This window comes from Natrix helvetica, assembly GCF_964273705.1.
Source record: "Natrix helvetica genome assembly, chromosome: 4".
Lineage (NCBI taxonomy): Eukaryota > Metazoa > Chordata > Lepidosauria > Squamata > Natricidae > Natrix > Natrix helvetica.
Genome location: NC_138550.1, coordinates 152,224,191 through 152,251,652, shown reverse-complemented (window position 1 = coordinate 152,251,652; position 27,462 = coordinate 152,224,191). Strand labels below are relative to the sequence as shown.

Sequence of the window (27,462 nt, the reverse complement as noted above, 5' to 3'; positions counted from 1 at the left end):
GGGCTCCCTTTGGATGTTGCAGGGAAGACACCTCCCCCCCCCAACTACTACATCTCCCATCCCAACAGGATGCAAAGTAAAGTCCTTGGAGAAGATGCCCCAGGAAAAACAAAACACTCCGGGGCTTCTTTTCCAACAGGCGCGATACGACGGGGCAGCATGAGAAACCAGCCATGATTCAAGGCGGAGCCATGGCTTGGAGCACATGCTTCGCATGCAAGCGCTCCCGTCTACCCCGGTTCGAGACCCCCCCTCCCCCGTCCCCTTGCCCGGTCCCGCCGTAAAGCAAGCGCTGGGACTTAGCCTTCGTCCCGGGGCGCCCTTTCAAACTTCCTGCGCCCAGGCAGAAAAACGCCGCGGCTCTTTTTTTTTGTAAAGCGGTAGGAAACGACAAGGGGGAGGAACGCGCAGAGGAACTCCCGAGGGAAGGCCTGCCGGCCGGCCCCCATCCTCATCGCTCCCACCCGATCGCCCGGCCGGCTTTAGGGGCCAACAGAGCGGGGTGACCAGAGCCTCGCCGCCTCTCGCGGGGAGGAGGAAAGGGACGGAGGGAGGAGGAGACGGTGGCGGCGCAGCAGCAGCAACAGCAGCAGCAGCGGCGGAGGCGGCGGCAGCAGCGAGAGCGGCCGAGGCGGAGAAGGAGGAGCCTTGGCCGCTCCGGAGGGCCGGGCTAAGGCCGTCCGCGGCCACAGGGGGGACGCCTGCACTGTCTCTTTAAGGGCTCTCCGGCTGGGGTGGCGCTTTCTCTCGCTCGCTCAGGCTCCCTTTGATATTAATAGTGTTGGTATCTTGAAACTGACGTCATGGTCGAAGACGGAGGTCCTGACAAGCGATAACACTTGCGATAAAGCGCGGAGCTCGGGCGCAGCCTCCCTTTCGGACGCTTGTTTGTTGCCACGCCGAGCCCGGCGCTCCCCCGCTCTTTGCTCAAGCAAGAGCCGGGTCCCCCCCCCCTCCTCGCGCTTCCCCCCTGGCTTTCCACCCCCACCCCCCACCCGCGAGGGGCGAGGAGAAAGGGGCCCCCGGGAAGGTAGACCTCTCTTGTCTCTCCCTTCCTTCCCGCCCCCCCCCGTCAGCTCCTTAACCCTTTCTTCCTCCTCCTCCTCCTCCCTCCTTCTCCTTTCCTCCTCCTCTCTCTCCTCCTTCCTTCCTTCCCTCTCTCCCCCCCTCCTCCTCCTCCTCCCTCCCCACCTCTTCCAAAATAATCCCAAGATCAACTCTTGTTGCAAACAACAGAAAGACGGTTCATGGCGCAAGCGGCGGTGCCACCATCTTTCCAGGCGTTGCGACCATTATTGCTCGGGTTATTGCTGATTAATCAACAGGTAAGCCGGACCGCGGCTGGCGGCCGACCCGCCGGGAGTAGGGGTGGGGGTGGGGGTCGCGTGGTGGGGACATGCCGGTGTGTGTGTTTGGGGGGGGGCGCTGAGGAGGAGGAGGAGGAGGGGCCGGCCAGCTCCAGAGCCGGAACGGTGTGGGGTAGATGCGTGCGCGTGTATAATATGTGTGTGTGTGTGGGGGGGGGAGGTGAGGAGATGGAGGGGGCGCACGGCTCTTTTCCGGCTTCTGCTCTTGGCTGCGTGGTGGTGACGCGGGTGGCTGGTTGGGTTCAGACGTTTCGCCGCTCTTCGTGCCGTCGGCGCCCGCGAAAAGGGCTGAGGGAGAGAGAGAGAGAAAGAAGGGCAAGGGTGGCTTGGAAAAGAGGGGACGGGGGGTAGCTCGGCGTTTCATGTCCGTCCCCCCCCATCCCCGTAAAGCAGAAGCTGGGTGGCTTCAAGCATCCGAAAGGGGGAAGGGGAAAAGGCGCCCCGCTTTTCTTCTTCCTGACCCCTTTGCCCGAAGGGCTTTTGGGATGAACTCGTCTGTCGATGCCTGGGAATCGGCGTCTTGGAAACTTGCAGTAGCCCGCTTCGGCGAGTCAGCAAAGGTCAAGTTCAGCAGCCGGAGAGAAGCGAGAAGGGGGGGGGGGACACCCTTCCCTTCGCCCCATCCCATTTTCTCCTCCTCTTCCTCCCCCCTCCCCTCAACAAGAAAGGAACTTCTTCTAGCTGTGGCTTTGCTAATTCCCTTCCCCTCGAGAGTCTGCACTGCTTTGGTTTAATTCCCCTCCATCGGGAAAGGAGAGGTGCCCAGGTTTTCCCCCGCCACCTCCCCTGCTTTATTTTTCTGGATTCTTCTTCTTCTACTTTTTTTAAAAAAAGACCTTTTTGGCTAATCTTGGCCCAAGAACCCCCAGGCCCAAGACTCCCCCCCAAGGGAGCTCTTTCTCTTTTGATTTTTTTAAAATGGGAATCGCAGAAATAAAGCTGGACTCCAGAAGGAGGATGCCACATGCAAAGTAGTAAGTCCTCCCCTCTTGCTCCCCAGTTCGGGATGTTTGGGAATACTTGGGTTCTGTGTGCAACTTTCCAGAGAGAAAAGAGAGAGAGAGAGAGTGAGGAGAAGCATCCCACAAAAGGGGGGGGGGACAAAATAAAACAAAAGAGGAGAGGATAAATATGGAATAATGTGTGCATCCATGAGATGAGGAGAGAATTTTTATTTTATTTGCTAAGCTCTTTTTTTTCAGCCAGGAAGAGGACTTGGATGGTAATTTCACAAGTTAAAAGAACTTTTTTTTATAGAAAGCTTTTTAAGCACTGGGACTCCCTACTCATTCTGCTTGATTTGTCCCAAGCTACTTTGTCTACTTTTTTTTTTCACTGATCACTCACATTTGCTTAAACTGAAGATAGATATCTCCCCCCCCCCTCCCTCCAATCACAATGAATGGAGAACTGCAAACTTCGTAGCACTTCAAGAAAGAAAGATTGTACTAACTTCTGATAAACAGAGTGAGGAAGCTGGTGGGCTGGTATGTCATTAAAAGTTCCCAAGAAGGGTTTTTTTCCCCTTTTGGTGAGGGTGATTTCAAACCTGACACTTTGTACCCCATGGGTCTCTCTCTTCCCCACCTCCCTTCCTCTGATCTTTGCCTTTGATCCTAGGAGAATGCTTGCTAGATCTCAGTAGCATTTTTAAGTTGATGGGTGCTCTTTGGCTAGGAGGGCTTCCCCTTTGACGATTTATGTGGGCTTCCTTTGTTATTCTTCTGGTAAACAGGGTGCTTTCAAAGTATGTGTATGAGGGAGGGAAGGAGTTACATTTATACATGTACACATGTTATATCTGTACACTATTTTCCTTTCCTTCGGCAAATGTCAAACCTCTGAATTCCCTGGATTGACAAGATTGATAGAAAGAGAAAAGTCAACGGACAAATGATGGGGAGTAAATCAGAGAGGAGAGATCTCATAAAGATTTGCTTTACTATTCTGATGACAGTTAGCAAGACATTTTGGAAAGTTGGAAGAAAATATAGTGTGTGTGCATGTGGGGGGGGGAGGGCAGAATACAAAATTGGAAGAAAACATAGTTAAGAAAAAGACTGTCTGTCTGCAGTGTCTAGCACTTTCCTGAATGCCACACCAAGTTTACTTGTTGTAGTAAACAATCACACACTCAGAATGGCTGAGAAAAAAGCTTTTGATAAACCTTTGGCACAATGTATTAATAGGGTTGGTTTTTAATTTGGTGTTTTATCTTTCCTACCCCCTCCTTTCATACACATTAAAAAGGAATCTCCCAACTATTGCATTGGGAATAGTTTATGCATTATTCTTTTGTTTTACGCAACTTGAAAAAAAACGTAAGAATTGAAATATTGGTGTAGTTAAAAAAAAATAATCAAAAGCTCAAGTTACCATATTGCAAATAAGCGATAAAGTTTTATTGGAGAAAACAATAAAAAATGAACAGTAGGGTTTCCTGAACAGAAGGCAATCCTACTCCTCATGTTTGCAATAAGCCTGTTAGGTGAGAAACCCTTTCAAATATTTCATTAACTCGGCATATTAAAAGTCTTTTTTTTTTAAAAAAAAACCTTTAAACTTTGTTTTTGCTAAGTTTTCTGGCTCATGCAAATAAACTCTTTCATGAGAACACCAACTATTTCCTGTAAATCGTGATGCTGACAAAACGGTCTGGAAATGCTATCAACGTTTTGTAAAGTTTTTTTTTTTATGACTGGTAGTGAAAGTTTGTTACAAACTTAGCTAACGCAAACAAATGGAATACTTTAGTCCCTTTCTCCCCTTAAAAAAAACACAGAGGGGTCATTATGTTCTTTTTAAAAAGGTATAACTCCAGTTAAATTGTGGATTATGCATTTAACAGAGAGAGAAAGAGGCGCCTGTGCAGCTGCTTAACTTCATCTAAACCCTAAAATCTCTCTTGCACCATATGCTTAAATTTGCAAGATGCAATTTAGAGGTGGAATTTTGTTCCTATATTGCTGAGCTTTTTTAAATGTGGTGTGGGAGAGGAGTGAAGAAGATAAATACATATTTTTTTATCAGTTAGGATTCTATAAAGATATAACTTAAAGCCTATAAATGTCTTCTTAGTTTTTCCAGCTTCCAATTCTTTGATTTAGGAGGGGATGTCAGGTTCTTTTTGGAAATCTTTGATTTCAAACACGTATGTTTTCATTTCTGGAATTCAAGCAAGCCTCACAGTGAAATTCTCCATAGGACTTAGATGGAGTTTTCTATGAATTAAGAGTAGGCTTGAGATGTAAGGCCTTGCGCCAATTTAGTCAGGAATTTTTGAATTAGTTTTTAAATGCATAAAATACACAGTGCCTTTTTGAGATGTTTGTGGAATAGCATAGTACATACTTTATAAATGAGAAAAAGTGTCAGCTTTTATGGGTGTACATATATGTGTGTTTATATGTATACAATATATATCTTCGTATTTTTTTTTCTCCGTGACATCTGATTTATCCATTTGCAATATGGACTAAGCGTATCGACTCAAAAGTAAGTCCTTCTCCATTTACTGATGTACTCTTATGTAGGCAGAGCATTGCAGCCTTAACTAATCTTTTATGGTGCTTTATATTTGTGGCATATATGTGCCTATATACTGTATGTCCATATAGAGCATTTCTGCTCTTTAGTCCTTTTAATAAAAAATGTAAAAACAGCCTTCTTTGTAAAGGATTTTTTTCCTGGTAATTCTTCATTCAGACCATATTTTATTTTCCACGCAGACAGACGGGCTTCGGGAATGCCTTAGCATTTTTCAAACATTAAGGTCAGATGAATTAATTACTTCTTGCTGTTAAGGGTAAATTACTCTTTTGCAGTTAGGAATCTGAAAAGTTAATAATTCCAGACTCTGGATCATTTGGGGAAAATATTTATTAATGGTTTTCAACATTGCCATTAAGCTGCTTCTATAGGAAAGGTTTTAAAAATCATGTATGTTTCAATAGATATTAAGATACGAATATCTGACAGCAATAAAAAGTATCAAAAGTACACCTTTTGTCAAACACAATCAGATATTACCTGTACGATACTGGGAGAGCTGATTGTCATAATGGTTTATGAGTCATGCAACACTTTGTTATAAAGTAAAATAATTAGGGAAGCTAACGACAAAGTGTTTTGACTCCGTCCAATTTGAATTTTTGAAATAAAAGTTGTCTGTAGAAAAGTGAAATAAAATTTGTCGCGATACGTCTTAACGTGCTTGGAACTCAAAGATAACTTAGAAACTTATGAGCTAGGAAAGTGGTTGGAGAATGTAATAAATGGACTTTTTTAAAAAAATGCAAATCATCTTTCACATTAGTTTGGAATAAATGTATTAACTTTAGATCTTGCTATATTGTAAAGTTTGAAGTTTTGCCTACTACGTAAGTGGATACAAAGAGGTCAGCCATTCCATCAGATTGATTAAATAACCTGTTGGTATTAACCTTTATTTAATTTTATTTCCTCAAGAAAAATAGTGCACATTTGTATTTCTTGGGGCTTTTGGTCAAAATTTCTGCCCAAAATATTACATTTTACATTACAAAATAGAATTGATTAAAATCAGGCCTGTACATTTTTGAAAGATATATAGGAAATTGTTGACTACCAACATTTTTGAAGTTAAAAGGTTTTGCATAATTTGTAATTTCTAGGAGGTCAATTGGTTGATTCAATCTCACCTGATTATTCATTTGATGGAGTTCATATTGAAGATATTAGTATCTCTTCAGATATATTGGTGAAAAATTCTATTTAAGAATAAAACTGCTTTAATATTTGACTTTTCATTGCCTACTTGAATAACGTAGTAAAAAAAGGCTCCCAAATAAACTTATCCATTATTAATACTATACCCTGCAGATTAGTTCACTCTATGATTAAGCAATAAGAAGAACACTTTAGGATTACAGTATTGATTAAACCCCAAAAAGAACAATTTTTAAAGACTATCAATTATTATTGAATCTTGGAAAAGTTGGAAACTATTATTATTGTCCCTTTTGCCTGTGTGTTGATTTTTTTTTTTAAAAAAAGAACATTGAAAAAAAACTATGTTTTCAACTTCCTCCTTATATATTGTTGCAACAGAATTATGATTTAGATTTGACAGTAAAATCTCCACCCAAATATATTCTATTTTGGTAGTTTCATCAGTGTTGTCAATAAGGATAGAAAGGAAACCCAACTGTCTTGTCATACTTTTGTAAACAGTAATACATGTTTTTTTTTAAATTATAGTTGTGCCTTAAAGCTTCAGTGTTAATTAATTACACAATAATACACATTTTTATTTGAGAATAAGCTGACTGTATATAGAGGTTTTCTCCCAGTTATAGTGCAGGTTAAAGGAAAATTATTTCAGGTAAACCATTGGTAGAAGGTTTTAACCCGAATATATTAGAGACACATCTGAATGCAGAATAATCACCAATAAATAGAGATGAACATTCTTCGGAGTAAACACATACAGGCTTGTGGTGCAAATCCTAGCAATCTATTACTAATCTCATCTCAAACCAATTTATTGCCAGTAAAATAATCTCAAAATTCAGTATTCTTTATAATAATTCTTAAGTGTGTTGATTTGGGTAGATTCAACAAAAATTCAATATACATTTTTAGTGAATATGTTATAGTCGGTTTAAAAAAAAATCGTTTTTACAATAATAGAAATATCTTCGAAGAAAACTTTACGCATCTTTGGTGGGCGCATTTTGCGGTCTTACAGTGTTATCCAGACATTTTACTTGTTCATTATTTAAAACAATACTATAGTGTGCTATAATATTACAAATTATATGGCATAGTGCCCCATTTTTATGTAGAACTGAACTTTTTTCTATGAAAACCAATCAGGGAGAAGAGCTGTTGTGGGACAGTTAGAAAATCCTTACTTATCTGAACTTGTTCTGTTTTAATACTCTCCCTTGCTACTAACTCTCATGCTCCAGTTAATTGGGTTTATCACTTTTTAAAGTGAAGTAATTACTTGCAGTTTGCAATATCTATGTATCTATGCTAGCTGTCTACTGATTAAAAGATTAGATTAAAATATTGTAAATGTGGTTTAATATATTTCTCAGTAACAATAGCCGTGGAAAGCTTGTGCTGTTTAGAATGACGCTATATAAATTCTCATAACTTTCTAATCGAACTTGTAAACGTGGTAGAATATGTATTGCTCCAGCTTCAAGAAATACCAATGAATGTTTCTAAGCAGAAAACACACAAACATAACTTTATGAGATGCGTGGAATTTTATGGATTTATTACTTCATTCTAAAAAAAGCTTTCTATATTAAATGATTCATTCAGGCACTTTGATACAGTTAGTTGAATGTGTTCAGTCCTTTTAGTTTTATCTTCAAACATACACATATATGGACGTACGTGTACACACACACACACACACACATTCACTCACTCACTCACTCACTCACTCACTCACACAAATTTCCAATCTGTAGAATTTCCTGTAGAAGAAATTGTTCGCCTTCTAAATACAGAACTCCCCCCCCCCCCCCCCGAGATGTAAAACATTTTTCTCCTCATGAAACATTTCTATATTTTCTCGCAAAATGTGGCCTGTGCTTTTTATAAACCTGGCAATCAACCCTTTATAAGGGGTAGACACCTTCCTTGGTGGCTTTATTTATACAGAAGGAAACTTTCGCTCGCTCTCATTCTTTTGGTCTTTTTCCCTTGTTTTCTTTAAGCCGACTGACGTAATGCCAAACTTTGCTTTAACAGAACAGACAGAAGTAATTGGTAGCTTTTAACTTTTAATAATGTTCAAGATTTGTTTTAGTGGCCTAACTGCTATTTTGTTTAAAGAAAACTGAAGAAAAACTGGGCTTGAAGCCTGAAGAAAGACCCTGTTGATGCAGCTATTTTTAATTCTTGCTATTTTTATTTTATTTTAAAAAAATGCTTTCCTGAGGAGCTTTGCTGTAGTTGTCCTAATGCACTTTTGTGAATATCAGTGCATTTCAGGTTATGACAACATAAACTACTTAGGAAAGAAAGCAAGAAGACTCCCCGCAAAGTTTTGAAATGCATGATTATTTCTCCCTGTTTTCTCCTCCTCCTAAATCTGAGAGTTGATAAGTAATTAGAGTAATCATTTCTTATTCTTGACCAATTGAAACTTCTCTTTTAAAACAAAACACATTTTTATACCTGTTAATGTAAGTAAATAAAAAAAAAGTAAACCGAAGGAGCATTGCAAAGAGAAAGGACCATCCAGTTTCCCATCAGCCAAACACAATTACAATAAATGCATTAATTCTTCCTTTTTCTTTTCTTTGTTCCAGTCCCACTCATTAGTAACCCTCTTCACCATGCAAAGCTGATGATTTCTGAGAAAGAGAGTATGCAGCCCTTTAAAATACACGGCATATAATGGGATTATCCGTACAAACCCAAACAATTTTCAAATGCAGTATTTATAGTGTGTTGTACAGTTAGACTTTTCACACCGGCAGAAACATCTGTCTGTACCCAGATTAGACAAGAGACAACTTGGTGAAGCTGAGGTTGGTGCAACTACATATGTTCGCAAACCTGAGTTATCTGTCAAAGGGCAAGTCAGCTTCTGCCAGTTTTTCCTTCCTTCAGGGGAGATGCTCCACCCAATCAAAAGGACCCTACCCAGAGTAGAAAACTATAATTCAGTGGCACCACTCTTTCAAATGTTAGCTCTCCCTACGCTTCCACCCCTACACTTAACTTGTCTCCTTCTTTACTTTCATTTCAATATCACTCGATTCAAGACCTCTTTTTTCATCTCCAGACGATGTTTCTCTAATTCTCATTTAGAAGGATAACATCTATTGGGGTTAATACTCTAGCTTGCAGTTCCATGGATGAATGCAGTTTCAGATATTTTTGGAAAGTCTTTTCAACTGTATTTTAGGTTATATTATAAAAGTATATTATGAAAAGCCATTTAATTTTATTATAAAACTTAAAAATGTAGTGAGAGATTTTCTAATTTTTGGTTCATGCACTTGTATCAAGAGTTGTTAAAACTTGAAATCGTGCTTATGATTTAGGTTTCTGTCTTTGAAGATTATGGGACAGATCTGTTTAATCCTGGTATTTAATGTTGACTGATACATAGGTCAAGTTGCATATAAAATATTGTTTAATCTTGTGTGTGTGTATTTGTTGTGAACTCAATCTAAATACAGAATAGTAAATACCAAACTATATATATATATATATATATATATATATATATATATATATATATATATATATATATATATATATATATATATATATATATATATATATATATATATATATATATACATCTAAATCTAAATCTAAATCTAAATCTGCAGTTATTACTCTTACTTGATATAATTTTATTCAGTTTTCAAATTTGGAAACCGTTTAATTCCCAAAATTAGAGATAACATAACATTTCTAATTTAATCTTTTAATAGACTAGATTGTAGATACAGGTTTTAGTAAAATTGAACGGGTGTTCTTCTGACTATATTCAGCTTTGAGAGCGACTGCTTTATCCCATTTTGAAAATAACATAAATTGTCCACCTTTCCAAGCAAAAATTCGGGGAAACATCTTGAAAAAAAAAGTGGCTTGTGCAAAAGGTACAGAATAAGAATGCTGTTCTCTTCCCAGGGTTGATAGTTTATTTGTGAGGTTCAAAATCTGTACGTGAAAGATGATGTAAAAAGTTCATCAGTCGAACTTAAGTTCCTGTACAAGATTTACTTAAATGCTGTGTTTCAGTTTTGCCTCAAACCATTTGAAACCATCTCTGGATCCAAGAATCTACCATTTCTGGGTTACTGAGAGATTAAGTATGACAGTTTGTATTATATAATGAAAAGCAGTATTGTTTGAACAAAGGTAGCATATTTTGATTTGCGTACATATTTTCCTCTGGCAGTTGGCAGTAGTATTACTCTAAAGTGAAGGGTTTAAATATCCCTTGGTTTGGAACATATAGTACAGACTCTAGTGTGGTTTTTAAAATCATGGGACTTTTCCTATATTGTGTGAATGTACAATATTATATGTAAACAGAATACAATGTAAATTTCTTTTTCTCATGCCTACATGTACACTCTTAACCATTATAGGTTTCATATCTATCTATTTTTACAATGATCCCTAAATTTTATTTCAATATTAGTTTCGTATTTCGTGCTTTTATGAAAATAGCAACTGTAGAGTGAATATATCAAAACTTAAACTTTCCAATTGATGGCACAGTTACCAAACGTATCGAAATGTAGTTTTGCATTTCTCATCAAAGTTTCAGAATTATTATTAGCTACGGTGGCAGCTTCTTATCCACAATAACATGACATTCTTTAACATTGGTTTAAATATATGATTTTTTCACACTACCACAGCCACAGAGTTGGTAAATACGTAGACAAAGATGGGTTGAGAAAAAAAAAATAAGAAACTCAAAGAAGCTGTACACACTTGTGTGCTTGTGTAGTTATATGCCTGATGTCAAAAACGAGATCACGTTAACACGCAGGACATTATTTAGATTTAAATAGGCTTAACCAATCACTTTTTAAAATAGGTAAACATATTTCCCCTTGTTGACCTCTTTAGACAAAAATCTGAGAAGAGTGATGAGATTTCTATTGCCCTGAAGGTCAGAAAGCGTTGACTCCATTGGGGAAATAGGAGAGTGAATTCCTGAATGAATAGCTCCCTTGGAAAGCAAGTTCTCCCACCAAAACTCCAGATGTTCATTATCAAAGACAGCATTGCAAAAATCCTGCATTATTGTCATTTCTCTTTGAACTAACTGTAAAATGGACTTTATGACATTATGCTATTATTTGCGTATTCCTTGTTTGTGTGTGTGTGTTACTTTGAGTACTCATAGGACTCTAAAAAACGTTGCTATTCAAGTATGAAAATAAATGAAAACAAAAGATATAGGCATATAAATTATCCGGTATATGTAATATAGCATTCCATAGTTCTACTGTGAAATCTCTAGTAATTTAGTATTGATTTGACAATTTCGAATATAGTATTACATGCATGATTAAAATGCCCATTGCATATCAAGGTGTGGGGTTTTTGGGGGGTATTAGTCGAGATTTGCATTGAAATCCTTCTTTAGGTATTATAGACAAGCATTATACAGTTTTGATGTAAGCAATAATTTGAGGGGTTTATGAAATGTATGCTTGGTGGCCAAAAACACTGCAAAAATAATTTGCTTGAGAAATTAATTTGTAATGCATTATCCGTTTTTGCTTAGAATTTGTTTAATTCAGTTTTAACCACATTTTTTGACTCCGCCAGCTTTAGTGAGAATTTTATTCAAATACCTGCTTTTAATGGATAATGAATAAATAATTGACTATGAATCTAAGTTGGATTTAAATAGACCATGTGATATATACTTTCCTGTTATTTTGCTTCCATTAAATTGAGAAACATCAACTTATGCAATGTGAATGTGTATGCTGTGTGTGTGTACATACGCACATGTTGAGAGAGTGGAGGAGATGTTCTTTAGTGTGAAAAGTGATCAGTGAATAACATGTAATACTTGAACCTTTGGGAAATACATTTTTCTTTTTCTCTTCTAAGAACTTTGGCTATAATACTAAGTAAGAGTCCTGTAAATTTTTGTTGATGTGAAATCCAGAGAGAAACATACAGAATGAAACACATTTTATTTTATTTTCTAATGAGGGAAAATGAACTTTTCTTTTAAATGTTACGTAAGTGTAAAACTTTTAGGTTAACAAAAAAAGTTATATTTTTGTCCAATCCTTTCCCTTTTCTGTTCTGTGTTGCTGTGTTTTATGGCGTGTAGAAAGATACATGCATCTTTTCTAAAAATATGTGCAAATTATTGCATTGGACCTGTTTTAAAAAACAGACAACACTAATTTTGCTCTGTCATACTTCAAAACTAAGATGTCAAGATGGTGGCCACAGTGGTATGATCAAAGCTTAACTTGTTTGTTTTTTTATGCGTCAATTTAATGTTTTTTTCATGATGTAATGAAAGTTTTGACTCAGGTACTATTTGCGGCTATCTTTGTAAAATCATTCAGAATAGGATGCCTGTTGGCATGGAAAAGTTGAGAAAATGTTCAGGGAGATTAGATTTTATTCAATGCTTTTACTGTATAGCTGTTTGTGAAAACAGGATACACCAATAAATAATGGTTTTGATGTTTATGTTTGAATTGACTGCCTAAATGGTTTGATGAAGAACAGAACATTGGTATGTTTGATGACACAGTTGGTTGGAGAAAAAAAATCAACAGTATGAGGTGATACAGATTATTCCACATATATGTCATTTATCGTGACTCATTAGTGAAGTAATTGTTGAAGAATTGAAAACTTCATATCACCTACAGTTTACCCTGAAAATTGGTCCAGTTGTTTTAAAGTAGTTTTTATTTTTTTGTAGCTCTGCATTCTACCCAGTTTTTTGATTAAACAGATTTTACACGATTTTCTGAGATACCCTGAATGAATTCTAGCACTTTATTCTCATTATTTACTTTTCATTATGGTTTGTAAGAGTCGTTTTAGAACACCAGTTAGTATATTCAAGAACAATCTTTGTCCTGCTCTTATACATGTGGACAATTTAACACAGATATGTCAATCTTCCATTTTAATATAGGTGGATTTTATTAAGATGGCTAACTTCTCAAATTTAGTGTTCAGTCTAGTTGTCTACTGTCTGTCTGTCTATGTTATAGCTCATTTCTGACTATCCCAGACCATCTGATTTATGCAATATACTGTGTTTCCCCCAAAATAAGACAGGATTTTATTTTCTTTTGACCCCCAAAATAATGCCTGGCCCTATTTTTGAGGTGCAGGAGGCTGCTAGCATGGTCATCTCATGGCTGCTGCTGTGTTGCAATATTTTCAGGGAAGGCTTATTTTCAGGGGATGGCTTATTTTAGCACATGCGCTCAAAAGCCCAATTGGACTTATTATCCTGGGAGGTTTTATTTTCAGGGAAACAGGGTAGCAATAGCAATAGCACTTAAACTTATATACCTCCCCGTAGTGCTTTACAGTACTCTCTGGACAGATTACAATGTTAGTATACAACATTGTATATAACAATCTGGGTCCTCATTTTACCAACCTTTAATGGAAGGCTGTGTCAGCCTTGAGCCCCATCAGGATTGAACTCCAGGCTGTGGGCAAAGTTTGCCTGCAATACCCATTTTAATTATAACACCACCGGGACTCCTGGCAAACTTGTACATATAGGTTTAGAAATTTAAGTGTTCACAAAATTTGGACCACTAGGATGCTGGTTACATGCTCCATGGAGACTTGTTATTCTATGAATGCCTGCCAGATCAATCATCAAAAGCAAGTAACTATCGAACTTCTGGGTTTGTTAGTTAATAATCTTGGTGCTCACTTAATGCCAGCTTTGTGGGGTCCACACAAAAAAATATACCAAGAAGTACAAGCTTTAACTTATAAGGTTCCATTAACAGAATCTTGCAAGTGTGAAAGCACATCTCTTCCTCTTCCCCTTCCCCTTCCCCTTTACATTCCAAGAAACTAGGCATGATTTTTTTCTGAGACACTTACCATGCTCCTATTCCTTATGGGGCCTACCTTTTATTGATCATTACCCTGTCTGTGGTTCTTCCTCTTATTTGCCAAGGTCATTCTCACATACCATTACAATTAAGGCAAATCTGGAGTGTTCCAAGATGATGGAAGACTGTACAACATGATCTTTCATTTGAGGATTAATTAGCAGAAGCAATCAAAGGCCAGAGACGATTTTAAGAAACATATCTGAAGGTAGTTCAAGAAGAAGAACCGAAAGGTGTCTTAACAAACTACTAAAACAAGTCTTGTTTTATATAATGCCAGGAAAAAAAGAGTGAAAGACACAAGCCTGTTTGGCAGTTGCAAGTATGATGACATCCTAGCTCCGTGATGGTGAACCTATGGCATGCGTGCCAGAGGTGGCACACACAGCCCTCTCTGCTGGTACACGTGCCATCACCCCAGGCCAGATTTCCATGGCATTTCTTTTGTGAGCTTCTGTTTCCCTGCAAACGACGAAACAGAATCTCACAAAAGAGAGAGATCTTACCTCTTGCTACAGTGCCGGTGTTGGGATGCTCTACCTCCCACCGGCCAGCTGCTCTCCTGCGCATGTACAAATATCTGTGCATGTCCGTGCATGTTCACATATGTCTGTGCATACATATTCACGCGTGTGCATGCACCTTTCAGTTTGGCCATGTGCACGAGCATGCTGTTTGGACACTCAGTGTCTAAAAATTTCGCCATCACTGTCCTAGCTCAAATAGGAAGCACCAATGAATTAAAATCCTCCATCAGTAGTTTCAGCTGTCCCTTCATGTCCTCCTAATATACTCCCTGAAGGCCCAGATGCTCAGGTGACCCATTCATATCAACTAGATGAGTCCCTTGGAGTTCATCTAATTTAGCAGGGAGTTTCTGAAAAGTATTAGCTATTTATTTACAGGAAGTTTACAAGTATGTTAAGAAGGCAACATCCCAATCCCATTATTTTCCAGCACTTGTTTTTTATTTCTGTAATTTGCTGCATATCTTACTCAATATAATTCAAGATGAAATGCTTGCTCAGGTGACCCATTCATATCAACTAGCTGAGTCCCCTGGAGTAGAACATCACATGACTACCTTGCTTGATATCCATTCTCTTCAGGAGGATGCTTGTGCAATTATTCTCAGTTCTATTGAGTTTTGAATATTCAGGGCTCCAGATCACGTGGAAGATATAAATTAAAGGCTGCCTTTTCCCTTCAAGAAGCTTGTATACAAGGGAGAGATTTAATTGGTTAATATTGGAACAAATCCAGTCAGCATAAAGCCCTTAATGAGTTGGATAATTTATTGATTATGTGCAATGAAATCAGTGTCTATTTCTAGTGACTGCATAGACAGTCTCTAAAATGATTTGCCCTAATCTCTTCCTGCCTTCTGTTGGTGTATCCATTGATGTAGTAATTGAGTTCATCCACTGGTTGTCCCTTTCATCTCTTTCCTGCCACAGTTTCCAACATTCAAGACTTCTCCAGATATTAGGTCTTCACATAATATCTCCACAATGAGAAACTTTTAGTGTGCTTATTTGTTCCTTGAATGAGAATTTTGCATTGATTTCTTCAACAATCCATTTGTTTGTCTTCCATGGTATTCTCAGGAGTTTTCTCCAATGTTGTTTTTAATACTCTTTCTATCCTGCTTCTTCAAGTGTCCAGCTTTCATTTTCATGTGTCACAATCCCTAGTTGTCTTGTGTGTTTACTTTCAGATAGGTTGGTGTATCATGTATCTTCATACGATGCCCATGCATGCAGAGAATACTGTTTTTTCTTCTTCTAACAAAGCTAGCAACTGTTGACACTGTTCTATGTGTCTGTTACTATTGATTTGTACTGAAGACTTTCTTTTTGAGTCTTGTATCTAAATTGTTGATAGTTGCTTGGCTATTTTGTTAGTTGTAAATCATGCCTTTAAAGAGGTAAAGCGGGGGAACTGAAAAAAGGAAATATTTTGGTTTCAAAAAAACTCCCTGGTCTTGGATTTCCTTAAGCAGAAATTGTGCACACATTTATTTATGAGTAAATCATTTAGATCAGTGGGCCTTCCCCCCTCCCGCTTGAGCATGCATGAGAAGTATCTGTCAAATTACTGACTCAGTCATAACTATTAATGCATAATTAAAAATAATTGATGATTTACAAGCTTACTGGTAAACAATTTCTGCTTATTGAAAATAAAGATAAAAGACTATAAACATTAGAAATTCTAGGTATTGTTAATGAGGAATATGAAGGGGCGGTCTTGTTTTTTGCATGATGGCAAAAGTATTGGTAAGGTATATCATTTTGGAACAGAAGTTCATTCAGTTTTTGAAAAGTACGGCATGTATTGCGAATGGAAGAGTTGATTAAAAAGAAGAAAAAGCCCACTTTTTTCCTGAAGAAAATTAACGAGAACTATTAAAATGATATCAATCTAAAATGCATATATCCTTCTTCAAGGAGACCGCTTAAAAGTTTGTACTTCAGAAAACCGCCAATCGAAATGGAAAGGATCAACAATTCTCCTTGGTGGAAATTTGAGCTGTGAGCAGGTTTTTTAATAGCCACTAGAAATAGGTGGATGTCTCTAGTTTATTATGCATTTGGTACTGATGACAGATCAACGTTTTTAATAGTGCATGTCTATTAAGAAGGGAAATTTGTTGAATTCAGTGGGATTTATGCACACACAGTAATACTGTAGGCCATTGTTGGTACAGTGGTTAAGGCAGCAGGCTAGAAACCAGGAGATTGTGAATTCTAGTTCCAATTCAGCCATGAAAGTTGGCTTGGTGACTTTGGCCAGTCACTCTCTAGGCCCAACCTATGTTACAGATTTGCTGTTGTGGAGTAAATAGGAGTCTCCGTAATCATCTTTAGAATGTTTAGACTGTTTGGAATCAGTCAGATTACAGTTTTTTAGGCCGGAAGGAAGTATATGGAAACCCAACTTTTCATTCATTCATTCATTCATTCTTTCATTCATTCATTCATTCATTCATTCATTCATTCATTCATTCATTCTGACCAACCAACCAACCAACCAACCAACCTACTTACCAACTATCTACATACATACAACTGTTTTTTTCAGTTTGCACAGTAAAACTAGTTTGTGGATTATTTTTCTGAGCAGGACACTATATATATAATATATTATATATATTTCAGTACATAATATATATATTTCTGGAAGCTCCAGGGCTAAAACTCCAGGTTTTCGACTACTTAAGTCGAAAAGAGGCAATTGTGGAATTTGTGTAGTGAATAAAGAAAGAATTGTGGTTAAAAAAGTTTCTAGCTTCAGAGAGTCTCTGGAATGTATTACCTTAAAAGAATTGTACATAAATCAAGCTTTTTCTTTCCTGACAGCCTCTAATAAATTTTCTTTTGCTGCTGATGGCAGCAAAATAATTTCAGATCAAACTTCCACAATGGAAATGTTACAAAAATTTCTGATAGATTTCCTGACGTTATTTTAACCAGGACTGTGACTGGCAAACTTTTACTTATTTACGTATTAAAAATTAACCTTAGTTTTGCTTTTGGCATTCATTATTGAAGACAGAAAGGGGGGAGGGTTATTTGATGGATAACAGCTAAATCTTTTTGATTTTCAGAAAGAAAGACTAATAGAACTAATCATATTGTAAAAGGAAAAAAAACAATTACAGGTTTTTAGGGTTTTTTTTAATTTAAAACTGAATTGTCAGGCTAAACTATTTTACCAAGTTGATGAGCCTCCCTTATTTCATAATTTGGTTTTGGGTCCAAAGGATGATATTGGGAACAAATTGTCTTGTCCACCTTTGAATGTTATGATTTTTTGTTTGTTTTATTAACAGAAAGAGTACTTTTTCCTGAATAAGTTCCTAATTAATTGACGTCAACCAACTGCATGTATAACAGAACAAGGTTTAAGTGTTCTCCTTGTGAACCATTCTTAATGGAACAAATGTTTACCTTTAATTGCTTTGAATTCAAGATTGTCAATATTTATACCAGTAATGAACAAAATTCAGGACGCTTAGCTGCATTCTTAAGTAATTTTACTTAAAAAGAAGAGAAGGAGGGAAAAAAGTCTTGATAGCTTTGCTGTGTTGTCAAAAATAAGTTTCCAATGTATTGTTTAGAATGAAGGCTCCTTACTTTCTACCTGTTGTTAGCTTACTCTTATACTGTTTAGATATGCAACTAACAAGCATTTAGATTCTGTGAAAATCTGTCAGAACACACACGCACTGTTTTGAAATGGAATTCCCAGCCTTTCTTGATGGGTGATGTGCTTGATTTAATACTTGATGCCTAAATTTTGGCTTCCTTCCCAAGAATTGTACATTACTATACTTTCTCTTAATGCTATTGATAATGGCAGACAGTTTGTTTATGGATCAGAATGCAGATTAGTTTGAGCATTTTATTGGAACAGTTCAGAGGTGGTATTCAGCAGGTTCTGACCACTTCTGGAGAACCGGTAGCAGAAATTTTGAGTAGTTTGGAGAACCGGTAAATACCACCTCTGACTGGCTCTGCCCCCATTTATTCTCTGCCTCCCGGGTCCCAGCTGATTGGGAGGAATTGTGGATTTTGCAGTAACCTTCCCTTAGAGTGGGAGGGAATGGATATTTTACAGTATCCTTCTCCTGCCATGCCCACCAAGCCATGCAATGTCACAGAACTGGTAGTAAAAAAATTTGAATCCCACCACTGGAACAGTTGTCTAAAAATTTCCTTAGAGTGTATTTGTTGGAAACATCTTGCATTTTATGTGATATTGCAGCACTTGAAAGTAAAATACTTTATTTCACAAATGAAGGGAAATGTATGTGTTCCAGGATAATGTTGAGGGATCCAATCTGGGTTGGTCATTGGGACCAGAGGTTTAGCCTTCCAGGCATTCAGACTGAGGGAATGTCTCTCTACCAGAATATATCAAACTTTATTTTAATAGATGGCAAAGGATGCTGTTCCATTTGAAGATAATATAGTTCCTCCAAATAACATGAAATAAAACATATAGTTTGTTATCTACATTCCTGACTTTATATCAATATTTTAGTGATCCCACCCCCTAGCTTTTTTGGTGTTAAATCTATTAAAATCTGTTTCCTTGCTTTCAAAATAATTAGGCTTTTTAGAAGTGCTTTGGTGGGTTATGTTGCATTATGTCTTCTGTCATATTTAATATTTTCATGCAGCTTAGAAAAAAAGACAACCCTAAATATAAACTATTAATAATTTCCAAAAAATGTTTTTCCATCTACATTTAGAGAAATGGCAAAATCTTTGTTGACCAAAACCTCCCAGCTTTTTTCTGACAACATTCTTTCAAAATTAAAGTATAGGAAAGGCATTCACTGGAAAGTTTACTTCAATATTTTGCATAAATCCTTTAAGACTAGCAAATTAAGTGAGAATGTGGCTATCTGTAAGAAATAATGTTTTAAGCCTGCACCTTCCATACCATTATCTGTACATAAATTCCGCTTTAAATTTTACTTCTTTAAAGACATTAAAAACTTTGAATTTGTTTTTTATGCTTGGTAGCTAAATAAATCATGTGTTAGTTGAGTACTATAGCTAGTACTATATTTTAGTGATTTAATTAATACCTTGTAAAACCCCATTTAAAATGGTAAACATAGAGGTTACTGGTATTTTTTTCTGTTCCTAAATGTATCTGTTTGATATTTTTGGTCTTCAGTTTTCAAATCAGCTTTCCAAATCCTGGATTTTGGCAATTGCTAGTGAGCAAATTGAGAATTTTGAGCAAGTGGATACAAGGTTTGTAAGCATCATGCTGCCAAAATCTGTCTAACTTGTGTTCTTCATCTCTCAGAGATTTTCACCGTACCTGATTGTGAATTTATCTTATTATTGATTGGGATTTCCTTTCTTCAATTTCTGGGAAAACAATAAACATCCCTAAATGTTTTGGTTTTATGACAAGAATATTTGGGAGTCAATAAGGCTGGCAATATAGATCAAGACAACGGAAGCAGAGAGATAAATTTCTTAATTCAGCCAGGTTCTTGAAACCAGCAAGATGATTCTCTAAGCACAGAATCACTGTTCGACAGTTTACTTTGAACATGAAATGAAATGTTAATTTCTTATGCTATATAATTCTTTTAAAATAACATTAGAATAAATAGAAATCTGAAAGTGTGGTGATATAATCAAATCAATATTTTTCTAGGTTTCATTCCAGTCTACCCAAACAAAATAAGCATGCCTTATTTTGTCCAAGTATGGGTCTTGTCACTCAGTTGGTTAGGAAAATGCCATTTCATTCTTTGTTAATGTGGTGTACTTAAAGAGAAGGTAAAGGACTAAACTCTGAAAGTGCATCAATTCAAGCTAAAATGATACTGAAAAAGATGTTTCAGTAGAGAAGTATCATAACAAGGGATGAACTTAAGCTAAAATTAGCTTGATGGACATAGTTGACAGGGGAAATAAATATTAAGAAGAATGAAAATTAGTGGTGTCCACTCTATGCATCATCACTTCTCTAGCATATACTTCCAGCACCCAAAAGCATTAAGTACATCATTAGACAATAATAATAATAATAAACTACACTAGGCTATTTACAGCAACACAATCTGCTCTACTTTCTTAAGATTCTTGTTAATTTATGGACTTGCAGGAATAGACAGTTCTAGTTTTTCCATTATTATTCTCTCTGTGAGGTCCCATCCTATATCATTTCTATTTTCCCATTGTCATTCAAGGAAGTATAAAGCCATCTGTAAACTTCAAAGTTCCTGAAGTGCTGGGCTGTAATAATACATTGTTCTATGTGTGATCAGATTGTGTAGTATGGCAATCCATTAGGCAAAAGATTAATGAGTGTTATATGCGCCTTGTCTTGTATTTAATTATAATGATATTATACATAGAGTTTTAAAAAATGAGAACTGGGTTAAAAAATAATCTGCAAATAGAACTGCAAATAGAACCAATAGTTTCAAATATTTTAAAATAACCTGTGAACAATGTGATTTCTAGCTTTGATTGTGACATAATTTGTCATTATCTTAGTACCTAGAAAGGGTGGGTGAGCAGCTTGTGAATTTATAGAAATCCCAGGATATTATTGATGAAATGACTAGGTGTGGTCAGCGAAGGCTTGGAATAATAGCAGTTAGACTTCAGAAAGTTTTCTGCTCTGAAAAATATCTGTTAATAATTTCTATCTATTAAAAGTGCCTAATGCTGAAACATAGTGTCAGATACTTCGGGTACATCATTAGAGGACTATCAATGGTCTTCCAGAAGTTAAAATCTAAAAAAAATCCTCAGAATGCTCAGTGGACAAATCCAGATTAAAGCATTACAGATGCTTTAATGCCAATGGTTGCCTTAAAGCATCACAGATGCTTTAATGCCAATGGTTGTCTGGAATCTGCTTGAACGTATCTGTTTAGCAACTAGAAGTAGTCACTTATTTTTTGAGCCTTGCTTGTTGACTTCTCAATTGTTTCTGTTTGGCTACTTTGGGAAGCAGGTTGTGGAATTAATACAGAAATGCTGACTGATCTCTAAAAACTCCTGTGGATTTCATAACTAAGCCATCACTTCTCCCCACCAGATACATAGGTAGGTATAAATGAGAAACATTCATTTCCTTGGCCAGTTTGAATTATCCAGTTAGTGGGTGAACCAGTAAATGTCCATCTGCTTTTCACAAACATATAGGCATCAGATTTGAATATTGCCAGGTTATAGAAAATATAGGTGTGATTATTTTTAATCTTTGACAGGATTTCAGATGTTTCAGACATAATCAATAGAGCAACTGAGTAGCACTATCCGTGTGTGTATGTTTATTTGATTGCCTAGAATCCTATGCAATTGAAAAAAATTCTGAGATAGGTTCTTTGGTGTGAAAGCAGCATGAGTGAATCATTCTTGACTAAATTGAAGTTTAAGAGGTTTCCTTTCAATTTGCATGTGGTACAATAAGATGGCTAAAATCTTAACATTCAGAATATTCAGTACAATATTTATATATTAGTACTGAAATATGCGGCAAAGGAGTAATGGGTTAACAAGAGTGAAGATGTCTCAGGTTAACTAGCATTTTTAAGAGCAGTGAAATGAACACAACTTTTTTGTGGGGAGAACATCCCTTCACTTTTAACTTAGAAGAGACAGTAAATATTTTGATTTCTTAAATTGATTAATGTAATTAAGAGTAATACTAAACATTTCTTCTTTCACCAATTACAAGGTTAGCTAAAAAAATCAGGATAGCTAAAAAAAACCTATAAAAACACCTGTAATAATGATGCTGCAATATTAAATAGACTTTAAAAAAGGAGTTTGATTTGGAGGAAATGCAGAAATCATAGGGTGGTGGTTTGCTATACTAATTTATGGCTACAATATGAAACTACTAATTGAGTATGATTAGATAAGAGATATGATATATAGGATGTTTCTGTTCAAATGTACAAGGGTTTTGAGATTTGGGAATATTATGTTTTGAATATATTGGATTTAGAACTTAGTTTTGATAAGTCCCGCCCTCCCAAGTTTTTATAAAATCTGTGTTTGTCTTTTAAAAAAATAGGTACATTAGATTGCTTAAAGTAGTTATTATGTTTTATCCCAATTTTTATGCTTTCTGGATTGATAGTTGATTATAATCCAACATTTTATAATGAAAAACACAATTCATTTACCAGTCATAATCATGCACATTATTGGAATGTGTTTTATTAGGGTTATCTATTTGGTATACTCCTTAAATCATGCAATCATTGGAATTTTAATTTTAATATGAAGGATGCTTTATTTAACCCATTATAGTCAACGTAGAGATGGGATGCTGTTTTTCAGTCATTATTGAATTCTAATGCTTATCAGCATAAGTAGTACAAAGCAATGAATAGAATGTTTATTTCCATATAGGTAATAATTTTACTAGCAATGTCTCATTGGAATGTATAACAAACAAACAAAAGTAATGTTCCGTGTTCTGCAGAAATAGGTTGGTTGAGATTTTTGAAGGATAGGACTGATATGCAGTGTCAAACCTCCTGAATTAATCAATGCAACTTAATAAAACTAAATGAAATTATATTTGTTTCATTTAAGGAACTAAGTAATGAAAGACAATTGAATGGAAATGTTTCATGCTAACACCTTCTCTAAGTGTATGTGTGCTCTTTGTACAGTTCTCAGTACTTGGAATTTTATAAATTTATGTGCTGTTAGTTGTTTAATGATTAAATTATTTGGTTGTTTTATGCAGTCTTGATGTGTTGTACACCACTTTCAGTTATTTCCAATATGAAAGTAGCTTAAACATTATTAGAGCAAGCAAACAATCTGCAGCTTGGTCTCTACCTTTATTGTGGTTGGTTAAAAGTTGGAAAGATGAAACAGAAACATTATTCTGTCCTTAACGTACTAAAAATCTATGCTATTATGCATTTTCTCTTACTTTGGACCCATCAAAATCTCAATTGTGCAACAATACTCCCTGCTGCTAGCTGCCTTTCTGCATACTTTGATTGGTAGTCTTGTGATCTTGCCCTGAGGTATAGCAGAAACTATCCTGTAGTTTGAATGTTGGTTTATTGCTTGCTAGTAGGGATTGATGGCTTGGGAACTTTGTCCCTGCCCTCTGCTGCAATTATTCAGGCTAGGAAGTAGAGGTCTCCAGCTATTGCTTCTTATTGTACACATTGCTATTATTTTTCATTTTAGAATTTTTTTAAAGCCACATTTATTGTTTTTATAAATAATTCAAGTGGTGAGCATACCTAATTCTTCTTCCTCCTCCTGTTCTTTCCCACAACAACCATTTGAGGTGGAATGAGAGAATGTGACCAGCCAAAGGTCACTCAGCTGGCTTTCATGATTAAGGTGGGACTAGAACTCATAGTATCCTAGTGATTCACCCAAAGTCACCCAGATGGCTTTCAGGGCTAAGGTGGGACTAGAACTTATAGTCTTCTGGTGATTGGCTAAAGTCACCCAGATGGCTTTCAAAGCTAAGGCAGGACTAGAAGTAACTTTTCATGGTTTTTAGCCAGATGTGGTCCATCCTGACTTTGGGCTCTATTCTTAATGCCAGTGTCAGATCCATATTTGGCTGGTCATCATAAATCTATTGAAATTATTAATCCTCCCAGAGTTTTCTCTGCCACTTTCCTGGATGCCCCTTGGTGCTTTCCGTATGCTTTGAGGTAGCTGCCAATGTCCTCCAGCTGTTGCAAGGCTCTTCCCAATATCCTGACCAAGCTGCTATTATCTCCCACGTTGGTGGTTCCACAGATTGTTATTCTCTGTCTTCCTTTGTTTTCTTTCATCTTTGATCTTCAGCTCCTCTTCTGCCTTTCATCTTCTTTTCTCCAGGGCACTTGCCTTCTCCTGTTTTCCATGCTACTCCTTCCATGAATGCTGGAATAATTGAGTCCTTTTTTTTAAAGCTTAACCCATCAGTTTCCTCACGGTTTCCCTTAAAATAACAATAAGGAATGGCATAGGTTTTCTCGTAGAAAGTTTCCCTCCATCCACCTGTTAAATGCAAGGGTTGGATAGTACATTACAAATCATCTAGACCAACCTTCTACCTTATTCAGGAACCCACCATTATAGAACTGCTGACAGTTGGCCAGGCAACCTTTGGAATAAATTTAAGAATATATGATCCCACCAGAATCATATTGATTATGGAGCTGACAATAACATTGAGACAATAACATTTATTTACATGTACTTTTATATCTTAAGGCTCTGAACCTTGGGCTTTGTCTCAAGGTTTCTTTTATTCTAAAATTTATTGGTGTCAAGAAATGTGAAGTTTCATGACTGCTTTTCAATAATACACATAGTCTTTTCCAATTGCAATTATTATTGGCTTTTGAATACCAAGTTTCATGTTTTGGTAATCTGTTCTTAATTTTTCACATATGTACTGTAACAGCAAAGGATTGGAGACTCACATTTGTTAAACATAATTAGTAAGCATTTTCATCTTCTGATTTAGTCAAATGTATTCCAATAAGACGAATTGGAGAGGAAGTTCCCAAAAAATTACTTCAATCAATCAATCAATCAGGGTGGATTACAAGAATAGGAAGTGGTATTTCTCTTTCTATATGGGTGTGATACTATGGCACCATGGTAACTATAGACATTGTAGGAATGATATTTAAAAGATTTGACTCATAGTATTAAAACTGAAACTGCTTGATGTTACTATAGTTGGATCGGTTAGCTAATATTCCCTTTATAACTTACACTGCATGTCTGTAAATCTACACAAGAGTGCAGGTAATTTTCTTTGTATATCAAGACACAAATAGGCAACATGACTCCTTGGAATTAAAACTGAAATTTGCATCGGGCTCCTAGAAATTGCATGAATGCATGATGGCACAAATTGCTTTGTCTTGTCTTTATCAAAATAAATGAGTGAATTTTCCAAGAGGATTATGTTAATTTGTTAAGTGTATTAAAGTTTGCTGAATTTTTGAAAGTGTTGGCTTGGCTGAGTAATGTTTATCTGAGTGTGCAAGGAGAAATACACTTGTACAGGAGTGGCTTTGACATTTGCATTCAGAAGCTAAGATGTACTAAAGCAGACTTTGATATTGAAATGAAGAAAGTTTGTGCCGCTGTTTTGGCATGAGAAAAAATAACACTGTCAGCAGAGTTTCTGGCGTCCTAACATTACAAACCATATATGAAAGTAATTAGACCATTTACCCTAGAACATGTATTTCTTTGTACTGTATTTAGAAGGGAAAGTTAGATAATTTATATTTGATTGTTTGGGGATCTAGCCCATTTCTTGAGGGCTAGGTCCTTATTATTTCTAGTTGTATCTGAACGAAGGAACCATCCAATGTATTGTAAATAAGTAACTGGATTTCTTACTGCACTGGAGGTGACTCAGCTGAGGGTCTTATGGAAACTGATGCATACTTGGTGGGAAACTGTTATTCAGCTCATTCCCATTAGGAAAATTGTATCAAATTCCTATTCTCCATGATGTAGTGAACAAATTGCAATGGCAATAATACCACCTTGTTATTAGGCATTGGTCTAATTGAATGATCTCTTCACTGATCCATATAGCTTCCACAGTGGCATATTTTAGGAACCTCTTAAATAATAAATTAATAACTATATTGAATATTTTATATTCAATATTTTATTGAATATAGACAGTCACAATCTTTCTCAACTCAGATTCTAGGAAAAAGAGATACCTTTCATTACTTGGCAATGGCTCTCAAATATAATTCTCAACAATTATAGGCGTACGTAATACATTGTGATAGGGTAAGCCCCTATCCCAATTTCGAAGGCATGGTGAGAACACCCAAACTGTGAGTCACTGAGACAGCATTTATTTAATTATCTCAGCAGGTAATGTATGTGAGAAGTATCTAATGAAGAGGCATCATAGCACTAATCACAATTCATGTACAATGGCAGCTAATAAAATTTCAGAGCTTTGTAAAACACTGAGCTAAGCTTATTTGATCTATACTGGGCACTAATTTATATCTTACTAATTATTGGTAATCCTGTAGTATCTTCAACACTTGAAAGTGACTCACTGCCTCAGGTAAATGTCTGAACAGAGTTTCTCACACATCTCGATAAATATCATACACATGGCTTCTTTCTTAAGTGTTTACTATTGGAAATTATGCTACTGTTCAAAGAGAGAGCAAAATTCAGAGGGAATCTGTTGCATGAGTCAAAAATCAAAGATAACAATTTTTGACTAATATCCAAACTTAGGTTATGGTGGATCTGACTAGAAAGGTTTTTGGAGTAGAGATGAATATTTCAATGTACTTGTTGCATAATATTCTTAGTATTAGAACCCTGGATTGCCCAGTGAAACCTGTTAGCTGCTGTTTCATAATAGAATAAATGATTCTTTCTAAAGAGCAAATGATTTGAGTAATTTCATTGTTGTGATGACCACTAGCTTTAATGGCTTTCAAAAGAGATTAGGTTAATTCAGAGAGGATAAGTATTAAAGGGATATTAACCGTGGTGGTTTTAAACAGACCTGACCACCGAAAGCAGAGATTAAGAATGAGTTGTCAGGAAGGATTCTCATGATCAAGCATCTTCTTTTACATTAGTACTCAATTATACCTTGATTTTTGGAGCAATGTTTTCTTCTATCCTGAATTAATTAAGAAACCAGAATCTATAACCTGATCATTGATTATTATACCTGCATTGGGTTCAAATAACCCACTATTCTCTAAGTTATTTACTATGGTTTTGGTAAATTCTGCATCTTCTCAATGGTAACAGAGACGGAAAGTTGAAAATCCAAGTCCGAATTTGGGGGCGGGGAAACACTTGGTATGGGATTTTTTTCTGGATTGATAAAATATAAGATGGTTAAAAGCAGAGATTAGTCTGGTGGATTAGTCAGGTTTTCTGAAATTTCTTCAGAGATCTTCCATCTTAGGGGTTCTGAATACTTTGGAGCCTATT

The 27,462-nt window shown here is 36.5% G+C and overlaps 1 protein-coding gene across 5 annotated transcripts in view; it reads left to right on the top strand.

The window, feature by feature from the left end:
• The first annotated feature begins 781 nt into the window (after window positions 1–781).
• TRPS1 (transcriptional repressor GATA binding 1) overlaps window positions 782–27,462 on the top strand; it is a 277,918-nt gene continuing 251,237 nt past the window's right edge. For 4 of the 5 annotated variants that reach the window (XM_081950845.1, XM_081950844.1, XM_081950846.1 and 1 more), the window contains exon 1: window positions 782–1,325. The gene's annotated coding sequence lies outside the window, so the exon portion shown is untranslated. The remainder of the gene's footprint in view (window positions 1,326–27,462) is intronic. The other variant, XM_081950847.1, reaches the window with a different exon arrangement.